General features: G+C 48.0%; 1 protein-coding gene across 1 annotated transcript in view; it reads right to left on the reverse strand.

Annotated features, from left to right (window-relative positions):
- LOC126291578 (basic proline-rich protein-like) overlaps window positions 1-8,688 on the reverse strand; it is a 198,363-nt gene extending 189,675 nt beyond the window's left edge. The window contains exon 1 of the mRNA XM_049985112.1: window positions 8,433-8,688. The gene's annotated coding sequence lies outside the window, so the exon portion shown is untranslated. The remainder of the gene's footprint in view (window positions 1-8,432) is intronic.
- Between the last annotated feature and the right edge of the window lie 7,374 nt (window positions 8,689-16,062).

A 16,062-nucleotide genomic window follows, 5' to 3' on the forward strand; every position in this document is an offset into this window, starting at 1 on the left:
AGTATATTTATCTCTTCGAAATCTTCAAAATGTTTATTGTGTTTCGGTACATAAGAAAAAAAATGAACTGTAGAAGGAAATCAGTGTCTGACACAGTCATCCACCAAGGGAACATTCATAGGAGGTCAGGCCCTTCTACTTAGTAGCTAGCTCCATCTTCCCCCGTGACAGTCGTGGCAATCAGTAGCTATCACCGAATAACAAACAACATCGCGAGACGTTCTGGCTATGGTACATCAGCGTACAAAGCCACGTTTGTTGCCGAAGGGGTTGCCTATTGGCAGGCGCCGGCACATATAACTTGGCCGCTCTGTAGCGTCGTTGCACGACGTTTCCGGACACGACCTCCTACCCTCGATTTGTTCAAGACATCCTCTACAACCCCTGAACTTCTTCCCAACATTTCTGCGAAGCCCTGTATATATTTTTTAACATCCCATCATACGTTTTTGGATTTCCATCAGTGGTTCTAAATGGCTCTGAGAACTATGGGACTTAACGTCTGAGGTCATCAGTCCCCTAGAACTTAGAATTACTTAAACCTAACTAACCTAAGGACATCACCCACATCCATGTCCGAGGCAGGATTTGAACCTGCGGCCATAGCGGTCGCGCGGTTCCAGACTGGAGCGCCTAGAACCCCTTGGCCACCTCGGCCGGCTCCATCAGTGGAATTCTGCATTTTTAAATTTCCGCCATGTTAATGACGTCATTATCCCTAGCGCGTTGGTAACCCGACATGCTACGGTGAAAGTACTCCACTAGCCGCACAGCCTACAATACTGATGTCTGTCTACCTATAGGTAGGCGTTTTCCCAGCTTAGTGACAACTCGTGATTGCAGCCGGATGACGTCTAAATCTTACCACGATATTTCGGCTGTCAGCCACCCAGACATCTTCAGAAGAATATCTTACGCTGCAGAGAGTCTGTTACAATAGATAGTCGTCAGTTTCTGTGACCAATATGCAGTTTGTACGAAAGTACATTAGTCCGTTTCTTCGTAGGAAGGAATAAAAATTAAGGTTTCACGTTCGGCGAGTTAAGGGAATGATTGAAAACCTACATCGGGACAGCTGGATCAGGATACCTGAAGCGCCGCTGTCCCGAATACGAGTCCAGTGTGCTTCCACTGTGTCTCCTCGACCGGCTCCTGGGGATTGAATGAACGTCGTAGCGACTGGGTCTGCAATCTCAAACATGCGAGAACGGATCAATTTTTAAATGGCTATAATGTATGGGTCCAATTACTATCTCAAATTTTTCTAAAAATCTCACGTTACAAAAAATGAAAGAAAATCTGGCAGGAACCTACAGGTTCGTTTGAAAACCGCAATGCTTTGCTAGACATGGCCCTACTCCAGATAGTACACCGTTGGCTTACGCCGACATTTGGTTTAAGCGACACAGATGGCTTTATTTGGAAATTTTAAGCTTACGGCGTTTTTTCTAAGTGATAACCGCCCGTCACAGTGGTCGCAATACGCCGCCACCCTCTCAGACTTCCTGTTCCATGTTTTTATTTAGCAACAGTTGACGGGCAGTCAAATGAAAACCTTTCACCTGCAGTACACGATGGATTGATTCCATGCGGAAGCAACCAGCTTATGCGTTAAGACGAGATATCAGTTCCTGGTCTGTAGAATACGATCGGCGGCTGGCATATCGACAACCGTTCTCACTCTTTCAGAATGAGATTTAGACCCTGCAGCGGAGTGTGTACTGATATGGAACTTCGTGACAGAGACTCGAACTCGGGACCTTTGCCTTTCGCGGGCAAGTGCTCTACCAACTGAGCTACCCAAGCACGACGCATGACCCGTCCTCACAGCTCCAATTCCGCCAGTATCTCGTCTCCTACTTTCCAAACTTCACAGAAGCTCTCCTGCGAACCTTACAGACCTAGCACTCCTCGTTCTCACTCTTACTATTCCTTGTCAAACTGAAACCGACGCCCTTGCATGTCTTTAGTCAGGTCGCCGAAGATGTGAAAACAACACGGTGAAAGATCCGGGCGGTATGGAGGATGTTGCAGTGTTTCCCCAGGCAATCGCTGAAGCGTAGCCTCCGTCCGATTGGCAGTGTGGGGGCGGCCGTTATCGTGCCGGAACATGATCCTGTCTGACAGCATTATAACAGCCACAGGGCAAACGGCAAGGCGACCAGTAGAAACATCCCACATCCGTCCCGCCAAAGCATTTTAAAGCTGTCCAGGTAAGTTCCGTTAATGCAATAAAATGGAACGCCTACAGCCATTATTTATTATATGGCTGCCCGTTTTGGTGCTTTGGTACGCCATCTTACGGCCGTAACTGACACTGAGGGGAGTAACTGAAATCTTATACAAGCCTCCATTAGTGGCGAACATTTATGAACGTGTTTTCACAGACAACCTGTAACAACGACGTTCTCTCCCCAACCATCAACATGGTTGTTATGGACAGTCTGCGGAAACCAGTGCACAGATGTTCGCCACTGATCAAGTCGTGTATACGATTTGAGTTAATCCCCTCAGCGTCAGTTAAGATGGAAAGATTGTGTACTGAAGCACCAAAAGTGATAGCCATATAATAACATGGAAAAAAACGGCTGTAGGTGTTCCGTTTTACTACCTAAGTGAACGGCCGAAGTCGCTCAAACATCCAAAGAAAAGGATGGACATACAAAAACTTCAAGTTCCTTTAAGGTCATAGTTGTATGATTTGGGGCAGGGGAACAAACACCGAGGTCATCGGTCCCATCGGATTAAAGGAGGATGGGGAAGGAAGTCAACTGTGCCCCTTCAAAGGAACCACCCCGGCATTTTCCTCAAGCGATTCAGGAAGAAACACGAAAAACCTAAATCCGGATGACCGGACGCCTGATTGAACCGTCGTCCTCCAGAATGCGAGTCCAGTGTGCTAGCCTCCGCCCGGATTAAGGTCATAATGACCTCCTGCGAGTGCAGGGGTCTTCTGCTCGTCATGACCTGGGTGACAATCTGAACAGTTCTCTTAGGTTGTTCGCAGATGATGCTGTAATTTACCGTCTAGTAAGGTCATCCGAAGACCAGTATCAGTTGCAAAGCGATTTAGAAAAGATTGCTGTATGGTGTGTCAGGTGGCAGTTGACGCTAAATAACGAAAAGTGTGAGGTGATCCACATGAGTCCCAAAAGAAATCCGTTGGAATTCGATTACTCGATAAATAGTACAATTCTCAAGGCTGTCAATTCAACTAAGTACCTGCGTCTTAAAATTACGAACAACTTCACTTGGAAACACCACAAAGATAATATTGTCGGGAAGGCGAGCCAAAGGTTGCGTTTCATTGGCAGGACACTTAGAAGATGCAACAAGTCCACTAAAGAGACAGCTTACACTACACTCGTTCGTCCTCTGTTAGAATATTGCTGCGCGGTGTGGGATCCTTACCAGGTGGGATTGACGGAGGACATCGAAAGGGTGCAAAAAAGGGCAGCTCGATTTGTATTATCACGTTATAGGGGAGAGAGTGTGGCAGATATGATACACGAGTTGGGATGGAAGTCATTACAGCACAGACGTTTTTCGTCGCGGCGAGACCTTTTTACGAAATTTCAGTCACCAACTTTCTCTTCCGAATGCAAAAATATTTTGTTGAGCCCAACCTACATAGGTAGGAATGATAATCAAAATAAAATCAGAGAAATCAGAGCTCGAACAGAAAGGTTTAGGTGTTCGTTTTTCCCGCTCGCTGTTCGGGAGTGGAATAGTAGAGAGATAGTATGATTGTGGTTCTATGAACCCTCTGCCAAGCACTTAAATGTGAATTGCAGAGTAGTCATGTAGATGTAGATGTTCCTCGAGCGTGGAACGACAACAAGCACTCAGCGCTATGAAGACACTCTGCAAAACCTGCGACGCACCATAATGTCAAAATGCAGAGGAATGTCGCCTGACGGATCACACTGTTGCCCGATAACGTCCACCCCTACACTGTCATTAGGGCGAAGTATGCGCTTTAGCGAATCGGTTGGGAAACACTGCGACATCCTGCGTACAGTCCGGATCTGGTGGACGACATCGGAAGTTCACTGAGGCTTTTTGCAGATGATGGTGTGGCGTATCGAGAGGTTGCAACAATGGAAAATTGTACTGAAATGCAGGAGGATCTGCAGCGAATTGACGCATGGTGCAGGGAATGGCAATTGAATCTCAATGTAGACAAGTGTAATGTGATGCGAATACATAGAAAGATAGGTCCCTTATCATTTAGCTGCAAAATAGGTCAGCAACTGGAACCAGTTAATTCCATAAATTATCTGGGAGTACGCATTAAAAGTGATTTAAAATGGAATGATCATATAAAGTTGATCGTCGGTAAAGCAGATGCCAGACTGAGATTCATTGGAAGAATCCTAAGGAAATGCAATCCGACAACAAAGGAAGTAGGTAACAGTACGCTTGTTCGCCCACTGCTTGAATACTGCTCAGCAGTGTGGGATCCGCACCAGATAGGGTTGACAGAAGAGATAGAGAAGAGCACCGCGCTTTGTTACAGGATCATTTAGCAATCGCGAAAGCGTTACGGAGATGATAGATAAACTCCAGTGGAAGAGTCTACAGGAGAGAGGCCCCAGTAGTTCGGTACGGGCTTTTGTTAAAGTTTCGAGAACATACCTTCACCGAGGAGTCAAGCAGTATATTGCTCCCTCCTACGTATATCCTGCGAAGAGACCATGAGGATAAAATCAGAGAGATTAGAGCACACACAGAAGCATACCGACAATCCTCCTTTCCACGTAGAATAGGAGACTGGAATAGAAGGGAGAAGCGATAGAGGTACTCAGGGTACACTCCGCCACACACCGTCAGGTGGCTTGCGGAGTATAGATGTAGATGTCACCGCGGGGTTCTGAGATCATTGGCGACCGGAAGACAGGCATGCGTGAACATTGGACGAGGAAGCGCAAGAGTGGGTGTAGTTAATAACCAGTCAACAGCCGACCGTGTCCTACGAAACAGGAATTCATAAGTGTCTTGACGTGTGCGGCGATTACTTTTGAGTGGAACCATTCCACGTTCCGTTGTAGCGGGAGGTCAGTTTTCTTTTGACTGCGCCTTATACATGAAATTCCCTATAGTACACTCCTGGAAATTGAAATAAGAACACCGTGAATTCATTGTCCCAGGAAGGGGAAACTTTATTGACACATTCCTGGGGTCAGATACATCACATGATCACACTGACAGAACCACAGGCACATAGACACAGGCAACAGAGCATGCACAATGTCGGCACTAGTACAGTGTATATCCACCTTTCGCAGCAATGCAGGCTGCTATTCTCCCATGGGGACGATCGTAGAGATGCTGGATGTAGTCCTGTGGAACGGCTTGCCATACCATTTCCACCTGGCGCCTCAGTTGGACCAGCGTTCGTGCTGGACGTTCAGACCGCGTGAGACGACGCTTCATCCAGTCCCAAACATGCTCAATGGGGGACAGATCCGGAGATCTTGCTGGCCAGGGTAGTTGACTAACACCTTCTAGAGCACCTTGGGTGGCACGGGATAGATGCGGACGTGCATTGTCCTGTTGCAACAGCAAGTTCCCTTGCCGGTCTAGGAATGGTAGAACGATGGATTCGATGACGGTTTGGATGTACCGTGCACTATTCAGTGTCCCCTCGACGATCACCAGAAGTGTACGGCCAGTGTAGGAGATCGCTCCCCACACCATGATGCCGGGTGTTGGCCCTGTGTGCCTCGGTCGTATGCAGTCCTGATTGTGGCGCTCACCTGCACGGCGCCAAACACGCATACGACCATCATTGGCACCAAGGCAGAAGCGACTCTCATCGCTGAAGACGACACGTCTCCATTCGTCTCTCCATTCACGCCTGTCGCGACACCACTGGAGGCGGGCTGCACGATGTTGGGGTGTGAGCGGAAGACGGCCTAACGGTGTGCGGGACCGTAGCCCAGCTTCATGGAGACGGTTGCGAATGGTCCTCGCTGTCACCCCAGGAGCAACAGTACCCTAATTTGCTGGGAAGTGGCGGTGCGGTCCCCTACGGCACTGCGTAGGATCCTACGGTCTTGGCGTGCATCCGTGCGTCGCTGCGGTCCGGTCCCAGGTCGACGGGCACGTGCACCTGCCGCCGACCACTGGCGACAACATCGATGTACTGTGGAGACCTGACGCCCCACGTGTTGAGCAATTCGGCGGTACGTCCACCCGGCCTCCCGCATGCCCACTATACGCCCTCGCTCAAAGTCCGTCAACTGCACATACGGTTCACGTCCACGCTGTCGCGGCATGCTACCAGTGTTAAAGACTGCGATGGAGCTCCGTATGCCACGGCAAACTGGCTGACACTGACGGCGGCGGTGCACAAATGCTGCGCAGCTAGCGCCATTCGACGGCCAACAGCGCGGTTCCTGGTGTGTCCACTGTGCCGTGCGTGTGATCATTGCTTGTACAGCCCTCTCGCAGTGTCCGGAGCAAGTATGGTGGGTCTGACACACCGGTGTCAATGTGTTCTTTTTTCCATTTCCAGGAGTGTATATACGGCAGAATGCACCGATGAAAATGTATTCATGAGATAACTGAGGACAACGGGTTTAGGACAACTTGTAAGCGTACTGTCATATCGCTGGCTTACTTGTGGAGTATCTTTGCGGGCAGACGCGTCTGGAGGGAGTGGAGAGCGGGACACGGTACTTTTATGTTGTGTAGTGTGCAGCTCGGCATGTGAGAGGCTTTTTTAGCATTCAGGTTGAAGTGTTGCTACAAGTGGCGTTACAGTAAAGTGTTGAAGTATTGGAAGTGATTCAGAAGAAAGTGCGTCAAGAAGTAATTTAAAAATGAGCGTGTTTCCTCTCGTTGCGTGTCGCACAGCATCGATCACCCGCGCCGTGTTCGGTCTCCCAGAATGAACCGATGTGAATCAGTAGAAATTAGTTACCATAACGGAGTGCAGTCAAGTGGCAGTGTCTTGCAGCGAGCGTGAGGACGTGCGTTCGATCATTCGGCTTCCGCATCATCAGCAATCACCCGCGTCGTGTCGGTTACGCGTACGCTCGTCTAAATGATATTTTTGTGGACTGTTGATCATCCATTAATTCGAACAACACTTCTGAATTGGAATGTAGACAGTGTAACCTGCGATTTTCCTTAATCGTCTCAGAATATACTTGTTCATACCAGACGTAGGACAGTGTTGTGTTTTAACGTTGAGTGGCTCCCCTTATTCGCTTGCATATTTCGATAAATAATTTCAGGCAAGACAGCAGCAGTGTGGAGCAGACAGTACGGCAGCTGGGGAATTACCAGGTACGTGCTTGTGGACAGGGCGCACGGTTACCAAACGATAAACCAGTTTAAAAGGTAGTACCCCACCCATTCGTACTCCTGGGCGAGTTACAAATTCTGAGGCCGAGAGATTGATACTGGTGAGGAGTATACAGGGTGTTACAAAAACGTACGGCCAAACTTTCAGGAAAACATTAATCAGACACAAAGAAAGGAAAATATGTTATGTGGACATATGTCCTGAAACGCTTGCTTTCCATGTTAGAGCTCATTTTATTACTTCTCTTCAAATCACATTAATCATGGAATGGAAACACACAGCAACAGAACGTACCAGCGTGACTTGCAACGCTTTGTTACAGGAAATGTTCAAAATATCCTCCGTTGACGAGGATAGATGCATCCACCCTCCGTCGCATGGAATCGTTGATGCAGCCCTGCAGAATGGTGTATTTTATCACAGCCGTCCACAATACGAGGACGAAGAGTGTGTACATTTGGTACCAGGGTTTCGTAGACAAGAGCTTTCAAATGCCCCCATAAATGAAAGTCAATAGAGTTGAGGTCAGGAGAGCGTGGAGGCCATGGAATTGGTCCGCCTCTACCAATCCATCTGTCACCGAATCTGTTGTTGAGAAGCGTACGAACACTTGGACTGAAATGTGCAGGAGCTCCATCGTGCATGAACCACATGTTGTGTCGTACTTGTAAAGGCACATGTTCTAGTAGCACAGGTAGAGTATCCCGTATGAAATCATGATAACGTGCTCCACTGAGCGTAGGTGGAAGAACATGGGGCCCAATCAAGACATCACCAACAATGCCTGCCCAAACGTTCACAGCAAATCTGTGTTGATGACACAAGCACCGAAGTCAACATTACCTTCCTTCAATTGGGCCAACTGGCTGCGAATCGAGGAAGTACAGTACATACTGACGAAACTAAAATGAGCTCTAACATGGAAATTAAGCGTTTCCGGACACATGTCCACATAACATCTTTTCTTTCTTTGTGTGTGAGGAATGTTTCCCGAAAGTTTGGCCGCACCTTTTTGTAACACCCGTATAGCATTAGACCAGTGAGTGGACTGAAAGGAGAAATGAATGGTGTGCCCGGGAGCCGTATGAGAGCGCGGTGTCGGCGCCAGCTGGCTCACCTTCTTGCTGTCCTGCTCGGTGGGCGACCTGGCGGACCCGTCCGAGGAGTTGGCTTGTTGCTGAGGCTGCTCCTGGGCGCCGTCGGGGGCGGCGGGGGCGGCAGCGGGGGCGGCGGGCGCGTCCGCCCTGGCCGGCTGCTGCTGGGGGCGGCGCTGCAGCCCCCGCTTCTTGCCCGCCAGCGGGAGGCCGCCGTCGCGGGGGGCCTCTGCAGCGTTCTCCTCCGCCGACGAGTTGGCGCCCGAGCTGGACTCTCCGCCGCTGTAACCGCGCAAAGCGAGCCGGGGCGTTACTGCGGCACCGCTCACAGCAGGCCGGACACGTCTACCCTAACAATAAGAAAGCGTGTACTACCGACAGGGGATTTGGTTTGGTTTGGTTTTGCTTTAGGACGCAAAAACCACTGGACCCATACGCGCCCACGTCAGAACTATATAGCACGGAAATGAGTTCAAAGAGGGCTACACCTCAGTCCCAACTGGCATGAGAGAAGACAGCTGAAAACAGGGACGTGAACTGCAATAGATGGAATAATCGTCAACAAACAGGGAACCTGAGATGCCCGGCGGGAGACAGGCCATGACAGGATTAATATAGTAACGCGAATTCTTTACAGGCGAATGGAAAAACTGGTAGAAGCCGACCTCGGGAAAGATCAGTTTGGTTTCCATAGAAATATTGGAACACGTGAAGCAATACAGACCTTACGACGTATCTTAGAAGCTAAATTCAGGAAAGGCAAACCTACGTTTCTAGCATTTGTAGACTTAGAGAAAGCTTCTGACAATGTTGACTGGAATACTCTTTTTCAAATTCTAAAGGTGGCAGGGGTAAAATACAGGGAGCGAAAGGCTATTTACAATTTGTACAGAAACCAGATGGCAGTAATAAGAGTCGAGGGGCATGAAAGGGAGGCAGTGGTTGGTAAGGGAGTGAGACAGGGTTGTAGCCTCTCCCCGATGTTATTCAATCTTTATATTGATCAAGCAGTGAAGGAAACAAAAGAAAAATTCGGAGTAGTTATTAAAATCCATGGAGAAGAAATAAAAACTTTGAGGTTCGCCGATGACATTGTAATCTGTCAGAGACGGCAAAGGACTTGGAAGAGCAGTTGAACGGAATGGACAGTGTCTTGAAAAGAGGGTATAACATGAACATCAACAAAAGCAAAAAGAGGATAATGAAATGTAGTCGAATTAAGTCGGGTGATGCTGCAGGATGCTGCCGGGATTGGAGTAGGAAATGAGACACTTAAACTAGTAAAGGAGTTTTGCTATTTGGGGAGCAAAATAACTGATGATGGTCGAAGTAGAGAGGATATAAAATGTAGACTGCCGATGTCGAGGAAAGCGTTTCTGAACAAGAGAAAATTGTTAACATCGAGTATAGATTTAAGTGTCAGGAAGTCGTTTCTGAAGGTATCTGTATGGAGTGTACCTATGTATGCAAGTGAAACATGGACGATAACTAGTTTGGACAAGAAGAGAATAGAAGCTTTCGAAATGTGGTGCTACAGAAGAATGCTGAAGATTAGATGGGTAGATCACATAACTAATGATGAAGTAATGAATACAATTGGGGAGAAGAGGAGTTTGTGGCACAACTTCACAAAAAGAAGGGACCGATTGGTAGGACATGTTCTGAGGCATCAAGGGATCACCAATTTAGTATTGGAGGGCAGCGTGGAGGGTAAAAATCGTAGAGGGAGACCAAGAGATGAATACACTAAGCAGATTCAGAAGGATGTATGGTGCAGTAGGTACTGGGAGGTGAAGAGGCTTGCACAGGGTAGAGTAGCATGGAGAGCTGCAGCAGACCAGTCTCAGGACTGAAAACCACAACAACAACGGTGGTAGCAAAGAGGGCGACGCTCAGTACGGAGCCCTGAGGCACATCCTTTGCCTGGATAAAGGTGTCCGACGAGGCAGAAGCCACACGCACCTTGAAAACGGTCTTTTAAAAATTCCTGAAGGAAACAGTTGAGGCGACCACGGAAGCCCCACGTGTAAGGAGTACGGAGGATACCAGCTCTCCAGCAGGGTTCGTAGGCCTTCTCGAAATCCAAAAACACGACCACAGTCTGCGATTTCCGCAGAAAATATTCATAACATAGGTGGACAAAGTACCGAAATGCTCAACTGCAGAACGCCGTACTGGAAATCCACACTGTACATTCGTCAGTAAATTGCGAGACTCGAGCCCTCATACCAGCTGGGCATGAATCATACGTTCTATCACCTTGCAAATGCATCTGGTAAGAGAGATGGGGTGGTAGCTGGAAAGAACGTTTTTGTACTTACCGGGCTTAGGTATGTGTATGACGGTGGCTTCATGGCAAAGTCCGGGTAATGTGCCCTCTGCCCAAATGCGGTTGTACGTGTCAAGTAGAAAGTGCTTGCCCGCATGAGAAAGGTGCTGCTAGATCTGAATGTGGACAGCGTCCGTCCTTGGTGCGGAGGATCGCGATGAACTGAGAGCACGATCTAGCTCCCTCATAGTAAAGGTGGCATTGTAGCAGTCTCGATTCTGGGCAGAGAAGGAATCGTCCGAGCCTCCTCCGCTCGTTTCCGAGGGAGGGAGGCAGGGCGATAATGGGAAGAGCTCAAATCTTCCCAAAAATGGCGGCCCAAGGTACTGGAGATAGCAATAGGGTCCACAATAACGTTGTGTGCTACTGTCAGGCCGGTAAGTGGCGAATGGATCTTGGTCCCAGACAGCGGGTGTGAGGGGGAGTTACATTATGCATTTTCTACAGTTTTTCAGGCGACCATCAATAGCATCTTATTTATTTATTTATCGTATGCCAATATATATACAATCATTACAAAACTACTACACGTCAACATTTAAGCAGAGATCTGCAGCATAAAATAACAGCTATATATGGATATGAAGGTCTTTTATATGTTTTATAACATCAGTCGTTGCTGTGACAGATATCTTCGAAAGGACCTTTGTAGCGACGTAGAGGACATGTCGGTACAACAACAGCAACTGTCTGTTGTTCCACATCACAGTTCCAGGATGGTGGTGAAGGTTTGCCCCCACTTGTAGAGAGTGTCTGGACATCGTCCGTGGCCCGTTCGGATGCGGCTCAGGGTAGTCTAAACTGTCCGACGCTGGTCGAATCCTTTGGTTTCTTCTGGATATGAGGCAGCTTTAGGCATTGTGAGGAACTGCTTTGTTGCCAAAAACGTTTCCATTCATCGATGGGATTGAATTCAGTTTCCATGAACCCTACCTGTGATGAGAGTGGGATGTCTTGATCTTAGTCTTTTTCACTCGGCAGGGAATACGTCGTCCGTTACTGGAAGGACGGTATTATTAGCAATCTTCTGGTATTCATGCAGTAGCGCGCTCTCGCGTCTGATAGGAGGAGGTGGAATGTGGCTCGAGGTAAGTAGCCAGTATTGACCCGCTAACAATGTACATGGCCTCGAAGTTGTAAGTCTACCTCTTTTACGTGTGGACTATTAAGCCAGACAGGAGCACAGTACTCTGGTGCTGAGTACACCAAACCGACTGCTAATACCCGGAGAATGTCTGTTGACGATACCCAACGAGAGCCGCAGAGTTTATGGTGAATGTTATTTCTGCTTTTGATCTTTGCACATGTTCGTGTCAAGTGCCCTTAAAAGGAAGTGTCCTATCTAACGTCATAGCATGATATTTTGGATGTATATTATGATGTCCGTGTCATATAGTAGATCACACGTGTTCTGTGGATGGTGCTAAAGAACAGTCACTTCAAAGCAAATATCTAAAGCCAAGAAGCAGAGACAGTCAGGTAATCTCAAAGACGTCCTGGCTAAAATGAATATATAACAAGACATGTTAACAGCATCAACGAGGGTTATTTGGAAATTAAGGTCTGATTTTTTATGTGCACTAATAATAAACTTGTAAAATCGTGGTGTCTGTGCGTGTTTCCCTAGCTATCATTCAACACCCTAATCTCCAAAACTACTACAGGCATTTTCAAAGGTATTTTCCAGTAACTTTAGTGTAGCTAGGAACACTGTATAGGCGACATTTCATCAAAATCGGATCACGGAAAAGAATGCGAGGGCATTTGGAAAACAGGCTTCAAATGGCACTGAGCACTATGGGACTTAGCTTCTGAGGTCATCAGTCCCCTAGAACTCAGAACCACTTAAACCGTAGCGGTCGCGCGGGTCCAGACTTTTGCGCCTAGAACCGTTCGGCCACCTCGTGGAAAACAGCGCATGTTTGCTTCTACAGAAACTTTTATTAGAAACAATTAAACGAAACTGTATTTTACATAAAATATCATACCCAAGCTACTTTTCTACGTAGTTATCGTTCAAATTTAGGCACTTTGGAACGTCCCCTTAGAAAAATTATACAAGACTGTGCTTAAACTGAAACACAATATTTTTGGCGCAACGCAATCTGACTGCCAAAAATCCCTACGAAAGAATGGCCCTGACTAACATTAACCTATACGTTTCACAAATCACGTACCTCACAAAAATCTTCGTTACTCAAGCTACTGCAATACAGCGAGCGCCACTACTGCCAGCTAAATAAAAGATTCAAACTACTGAAGGCACTAACTACTGATAAGCAGAGTCAGCAAATGAAAGATTTTAATAGAGAACAAACAATGTATTTACCTTAATAGTCATAATATATATATCAGTTCATGACATCAATTCTTACAAATTTCAAAACTCCGCCATCTCTCTCCCCACGTCCACCACTGCTGGCGGCTCACCTCCAACTGCGCAACGCTACGCGCTGTTAGCATCCAGCTGCCGCTGCCTAACACTACAATGGCGAGTATTACAACAATGCCAACGAGCCACAGACTGCACACGGCACAGCCAGTGATTTTCGCTACGTGGCGGCGGCGTTGCCAATAAAAAATCCTAAACAGCCTACTTACAACTTGTCGTACCGTATTACGAGCTTTATGTGGCTTCTGCATACTCAGTGGTACCAAGCTATTGAACCACAAATTAACGGCTTCTTTAAGTTCATCATCAATTCGGTAGCGCTGTCCACTCGAAAAAATCTTTCAATTAGGAAAATAAGTGATAATCAGTTGAGGCTGTCCGGACTGTATGGCTCAATCAAGTCCCGTGTCACACTCTCTGCATGCAGACGTGCATTGTCGTGAAGTAGGATCGTTCCACTGGTTATCATTCTGCGTCGCTTGTTTTTAATTGTGCGACGAACTCATTGAAGCATGTTACAATAGGCCGCTGCATTTATCGTCTCACCTCTAGCCATGTAATCAAAATTAATTTTTCTTTTTTCTGTTTCGTTGGGGATTGCGAAAGATGTCATTCCACTGACTGACGGTTCGTTTCTGGTTACAAATGTGGTACCGAAGTCTCTCCATCAGTGAGAATCTCAGTGAAAAATTCATCACAGTGCTTTTGATAGCGAATGAGAAATGTTAATGCAGTTGGCGTTCGTTCGTTTTGTGTTCGTCTGGCAAAATTCGTGGAACCCACCTGGCATACACTTCTTTACAGCCCAGACCTACAACTAACAATCTCGTACAGCACAGTTCCTGAAATGACTGGAAAGAATGAGTGTAGTCCAGTAATTGTAAAACGCCTATCTACTTGGATTTTTGTTTCAATCCTTGGTTTGAGTCCGTCATTCACCAGAGAGGGCCGACCAGGGCGATCTTCGTCCTGAACTTTCCGTCCGCCATTAAACGTGATACAGCACTCCCGAACTGGCGCTTCGTGCATCGTATCACCGTAAACCTGTGTCGATTGTCTGTATATTTCGATGGGTCGTACCTTTTGCGCTTTTTGATAAGCGGATAACGCTGCGCGCCTGCACTCGGCTTGTTCGTCGAATTTTCCACACATTTCAAAGCGGCGAAGCCGAACGTTAAGGAACAGAACCGAATCGTGGTTAGCCCCAAACTGAAGTCGGTGAGAACCAAGATCAGTGATCGGTCGGCCGTGTTGTGAGGGGACGCGGTCGCGTGTCAAAGCATTGTCCTAGAAAATGATGGTCAGGTCCTGTAGAAACTGTCATCACTTCTGTCTCTGCGCTGTTTAATTTTTGGAACACAACCTACGACCAGCTTAGAGACAGAAGTGATGACAGTTTCTGCAGGACCTGACCATCGTTTCACAGGACAATACTTAAGCTCGTACAGTGCGAGCTGTTACTGATTTGTTTGACTGACGGGGCTGCTAAGTGCTATACCGCCTACAGCATTCCACTGATTGAAGCCCTCGTGGGTTCAACTCGATTTCCAAACTGAAGGAAACACTTCACGGCATTCGATTCAGAACTGTTATAAATTCGTCGGGCAAAAGACCGCGCCGCTCGAACTGTCAACACAACTGACACTGCTGAGAGTATCCTACGACTTCCACATCGCTGGCAACCGGTTATACACAATGCTGGTGACTACTTTGAAAGTCAGTAAAACTTTGGAACACGTATCTTATTTTGTACGAGCTGTAAATAAGTAATTGTCACTATTAAAGTTCGGACCCTCGTACTCCTGTATGTACCTAGAGTCGTCACTTAAAGACGCTTCTTGAAACTTTACAATAGATTTTCTCGAGATAGTTTGCGTTCTATCTTCGAGAAACGTCCGTTTCAGTTACTTCAGTGACTCTGCGACGCTCTCCCACGGATCAAACAAACATGTGAAGATTCGTGCTGCTCTTTCGGTGTACATTCAGTATCTCCTGTCAGTCCTATTAGGTACAGATCTCTCACACTTGAGCAATATCCTAGAATGGATCGCACGGGTGATTTGTAAGCAATGTCATTTATAGTCTATAGCAATTCCTCGGTATTGTATGATTACACCGAAGTCAACCACTTGCTTTACCGACGGCAGAGCGTATGTGATCCCTACGCAGTTTCTGTGAGTTGACTGATTCCAACAGTGACTGATGTTATGGTCATAGGATAGTAGTTCGTTTTTATGTACGAGACTTGAGAATGTCTCTGGAAGCGTACAGGTTCACCTGACGACGATGAACGTGCCTGGGGGCCTGCTGCGTGTTACCTGGGGCTGGGCGAGCTGGTGGAGGTGCTGGTGGTGGTGGAGGAGGCGTTGTGCATGTCCCAGTGGCGGCCCGGCTGCCGCAGTCCGGGCACAGAGCGCAGCGTCCGGGTGGACGGCGGGACCGGCGCCGCGGCGCGGGGCGCCTTCTTGGGGGCGGCCGCCGCCGAGCGCCGCGACGCCGCAGACGCCGCCGACGTGGGCGCCGACTTGCCGCCGCCGCCGCCTCCGCCCCCGCCGCCTCCGCTGCGGGCGCCGTCGCTGCCGGGGGACGGCAGGGCGCACACCCCCAGCAGCGCGCTGCGGCTCTCGTTCTCGTACAGGCAGTGCACCTGCGGACACACGGCTCCGTCACTCAGGGTTCAACACGTCGTCTCCAAAGCCGCCCAGGAGTTGCGGCCCTCTTTCGACATGCTAGTCGCTCAGCTACGAGGGTTGTTCGGAAATGGGAACCACAGCGAAAACCAAACCTGTTCTCTTTCCACATTTAGCTACACCTTCCAGGTTCTTCTCTGCGTAGTCGCCAGTCAGACGTAGACATTTGTCGGAGCGTTATACCAAATCTCCAACACCATCGTCATAGAAGGCAGCTTTCTGATAATTCTCTACCCTGGTCT

Source organism: Schistocerca gregaria, chromosome 9 (assembly GCF_023897955.1).
Source record: "Schistocerca gregaria isolate iqSchGreg1 chromosome 9, iqSchGreg1.2, whole genome shotgun sequence".
Lineage (NCBI taxonomy): Eukaryota > Metazoa > Arthropoda > Insecta > Orthoptera > Acrididae > Schistocerca > Schistocerca gregaria.